Raw genomic sequence first — 4,395 nt, 5'->3', positions numbered from 1 at the left:
GACGGTCAATCCCACTATTCGTTGGTAAAAAAGTAGCCCAAGAGTTGGCGGTGGGTGGCGATGACTAGTTGCCTTCCCTCTAGTCTTACACTAATAAATTAGGGACGGCTAGCGCAGATAGCCCTCGTGTAGCTTTGCGCGAAATTCAAAACAAACAAACAAACTAAAGGCTTATAACCCTAAAAATCGAGCATCGATACCCGTAGTGGGCACAGCACAGCCACCGTGTAACTTTGTGCTTAAGTGCAAACGAACAAACAAAACGCTGAGTTAATTCGGTAAATGCGACACATTTCATAGTTGATGTTTTAGGTTACGTATATATGTTTGCATTACATTTTACGAAAGACATTATAATTCTTTAACTTATACCTATCTCCTCGTAATTATAAGTTCAGTGCTGACAAAATTAAAAGGTAGAAATGAAAAGTAGGTACTTTTTCTCCAGGTTAATTGTATAAGTGACATACTTCTTAAAATCCTTAACCTCATTTTGACAGCTTTAAGTGGAACTAAAGTGGAATATTTTTTGGAGTTTATGAAATTGAAGTACATAACTCTCAGCTCAAGGTCTGCTCCTAACAGTGACTCAGTAAAACCCCATGTTTCTAGTAGTTCCAACCATGCTTCATTACTTGAAAATAAGCACCAATGGTCACGTGACTAACAGTCCAACTTTTTCCTCAGGAAGCTGTTATTCACTTTGTTTGTTTACATTGTTGAGATATTTCAGTATTATATTGTTAAGGATAGGTCCCTCCCATCTCTCTCTCTCTCACTCACACTCTTTCATTATCTATATAATGTATACCGTTTATAAAGTTGGCATTTTTTCGCATTTGATTTGTATTATCCACTTAATTGGAGTGATTTAAGATTTATTGTTTTCGATAGCGATATAAAACAAGAATGGTGAGACTGTTCATTGTTTCATAACTGTGTACCCCCAGTGGCACAGCGGTTATGTCTGCGGACTTACGACGCTAGAATCCGGGTTTCGATACCCGTGGTGCACATTAAGAATGGTGAGACTGTTCACTGTTTCATAACTGTGTGCCCCCCAGTGGCACAGCGGTTATGTCTGCGGACTTACAACGCTAGAATCCGGGTTTCGATACCCGTGGTGGGCAGAGTACAGATAGCCCATTGTGATGCTTTGTGCTTAATTACAAACAAACATAACTGTGTTAAACCTCCGATCACTCAATTAGATAAAGACGCACATCCACTCCGACTTTTCATTTCATTTTATTAGCTCATCTTTAGGAAGGTTCATGGTTCGCAATTTAGGTACTTTTGTTGAGCGCACTACAAGAGTGCGGTCAAATCCCGCTATTTGACTATACAAGAGTAACCTAGAGGTACCTCTATAGTCTATTAGTTCAAAATTAAGGACGACTTTGTGTAAATAGCTCTTGTATAGTTTCGCGCGAAAATTATAAACAAAAAAGCTATAGTTTTGGGGAATGATCGAGACGAGGTGTTAGTATTACTAATGGTATAATTATTCGGACTATTGTTCTCGTCTTTATTATGTGTATTATTATTTTCACAACGTTTCGACCAGTGAATTTTTTGGCCGTCATCAAGTGTTATATCAGACTTTTTTTTATATATGCCTCACAACCAGAAAGCTTTTTGTGGAAATGCCAGGATTCGAGCCCCCGAACCTGTGGTTAGAGTGCCCATATTCGGGATAATGCTTTCATGCGTTACAACCAGAAAGATTTTGTGGAATTACGAGGATTCGAACTCCCGAACCTGTGGTTAGAGTGCCCGTATTCGGGATCACAGATTCGGCGGTTGGAATACTGGTAATTCCACAAAAGCTTTCTGATTGTGGCGCATAAAAAATGTCAGATATAATACCGGACGACAGCTGGACGACGAGAATTCACTGGTCGAAAAGTTGTGAAAATGATAATGCACATTAATAGTACACATAATGAAGACGAGAACAATAGTCTGCATAATTATACCATCAGTAAAACAAAGCTATATTTAGTTCTACAAGACTGTATACAATATTTCAACTGACAAACTATGTAACACCTCATTCTAAACGCTAAGAAAACATGGCCTGTAGCGCATGATTCTTCTCTGTTAATCCGAAAACTGACAAAAAAATTTCTGAAATCAAATTATAAATACTGTTTTATGTGTTATGTCTAGCAATTGCCCTCCATTGGCACATTGGTATGTCTGCGGACTTATAGTGGCAGAGCACAGATAGCCCATTGTGTAGCTTTGTACTTAACTACAAACAAAGCCACGCGATCAAAATATTATGAACTCTTTTGTTGATTTTGAACTATACGAAATCCTTCACTGTATTATACTGACGGCCCGGCATGGCCAGGTGGTTAGAGTGCTCGACTCGCAATCTGTGGGTCGCGGGTTCGAATCCTCGTCACACCACATATGCTCGCCCTTTCAGCCGTGGGGGCGTTATAATGTGACGGTCAATCCCACTATTCCTTGGTAAAAAAGTAGCCCAAGTCGTACACTGCTAAATTAGGGACAGATAGCTCTCGTGAAGCTTTGCGCGAAATCCGTAACAAACAAACTTATCCTGATTGTATCTTACCTATGTTCTTTTCCACTGCAGCGTTCCTCTTCATCAGATCACCAAGTTCCAAGCTATTTGTGTTTAATTAGAGTAGAGCGTAAGTGTACACTATCAACAGATTGATAAAATACAAAACCTAAGATTTCTACAAAAATATTGTCAAGTTCTTTAAGCACCCTGATGGCTGCTTTCACTGGTAAACCAATCTCATCACAGCTGCTAACGAAACGATGAATAAGACTTTTTTTTTTTTTTTAATTTACGGAATAACTGTATAGTATAGTTTGAGGGGCGGGTATTTCTTTTATGGTGAAATTTAGATTAACGGCGTGACTAAACGTGAATGTTTGCTAAGCTGGGTAGAACTGAGACAACGACTCAGCACAAGAACATCCTAACTCCACGAGCAAAATCAAAGAATGACGCGTCGCGCGAAGGAAAAAGTAGCTCGCGTATACAGCTGACTTGGCCAATTTCCAACTCGTATTATTTCTCTGTATACTGCTTTTGCAAATTCATTGCCTCGGCTGGTCTTGACCAGGTAAAAACCTTTGACAGCGTAAAACATTAAATAATCATTAATATTACTAACGGAAAAATAAATTTCGTGACAGCCTCTTACATAATCAATGTCACACTATTCGAATTTCGAAAGCTAAGACCAAGTAATCAACCTAGTCAAACCAATGACTTTCCACGGAGTTCTAACATGCACATCTTAACTGAAACAAGCTCTCCATTTATGTGTAGTTTAAAAACAGGCACCATCCGACCAAACATGCTCGTCCTTTCAGTCGTGGGAGCTTTATAATGTGACGTTCAATCCCACTATTCGTTGGTAAATAGTAGCCCAAGAGTTGGCAGTGTGTGGTGATGACTAGCTGCCTTTACTCTTGTCTTACACTGCTATATTAGGGACGGATACCGCAGATAGCCCTTGTGTAGCTTTGAGCGAAATTCAAAAACAAACTTTGTTGTTTTTTTCAGAATGGTGTAAAGTTTCTAAACTCAAAACCCATAAATAATTTAAAAAGCAGTAGCATAACTTTAGGGAACATTTGTTTAACCACCAAACCCAGTGACGCAGCCAATTAATGCTGGGCCTGGTCAGTGTTTGATTGAGCGATTTTGGTTTGTACAAAATATCTGTCCAACTTTAGTATTTTCAAAACTTTTTTATTCCTTATCTTTTCAATGGTCTTTTCAAATGAACCAAAAATACTTTACAACTATATTAGCTAAGTCTTCCAAACAGGAGATTTGTTCAAAATACAGAATTGTAAAACACTGCTGAACTTGAACTGGCTGAATTAATTGGTTTGGCTTGGATTTCGTTTGACACTCTTCGCTTGTTTCCTTCAAAAATCCGCAATACACAAAATAAGCTCGTTAAGTTATTATATGTAAAGTATTGATTATTCATAAAAAGGTTCAAATTTAATATTTATCACAAAAAAATCATACATTCCAGTTTTTTAAGGTCGAGCCACGAACTTTTCAGACAATCTTCATATGAACTTCCTTTCCCACTTCACCAGTAAAGTTTTTGTTCGTAGCAGTCTGATGTTTCTCCAATATTTATTGATCTGTTCAGCTGTAGTGTGGTCTTTCTATTTTTTGAGGTGTAGATAAGACATCATGCCCAGCAGACAGAGGCTTTGCTAGGTAACTAAACATCTAAAAACATGGACTTTGGAACAGCAAAAACAAATACATTGATTCACAATAATCATAGAATGTACTTCATAAATAACCATAAATTATGTGCGATATATATCAGTGAAAGGAATAATTGAGTCAATATGACTGTAAAAATCTTTAAATGC

At 37.9% G+C, this 4,395-nt stretch overlaps 1 protein-coding gene across 3 annotated transcripts in view; it reads right to left on the bottom strand.

Annotated features, from left to right (window-relative positions):
• LOC106459837 (calcium-binding protein E63-1-like) overlaps positions 1–3,138 on the bottom strand; it is a 37,992-nt gene extending 34,854 nt beyond the window's left edge. The window contains exon 1 of one of the 3 annotated variants that reach the window (XM_022386395.1): positions 2,588–3,138. The gene's annotated coding sequence lies outside the window, so the exon portion shown is untranslated. The remainder of the gene's footprint in view (positions 1–2,587) is intronic. The other 2 variants (XM_022386394.1, XM_022386396.1) reach the window with 2 other exon arrangements.
• Positions 3,139–4,395: the final 1,257 nt, after the last annotated feature.

This window comes from Limulus polyphemus, unplaced genomic scaffold, assembly GCF_000517525.1.
Source record: "Limulus polyphemus unplaced genomic scaffold, Limulus_polyphemus-2.1.2 Scaffold667, whole genome shotgun sequence".
In the NCBI taxonomy this organism is placed as follows: Eukaryota; Metazoa; Arthropoda; class Merostomata; order Xiphosura; family Limulidae; genus Limulus; species Limulus polyphemus.
Note: the sequence above shows the minus strand (reverse complement) of the source record. Positions and strands in the feature narration are given on the sequence as shown.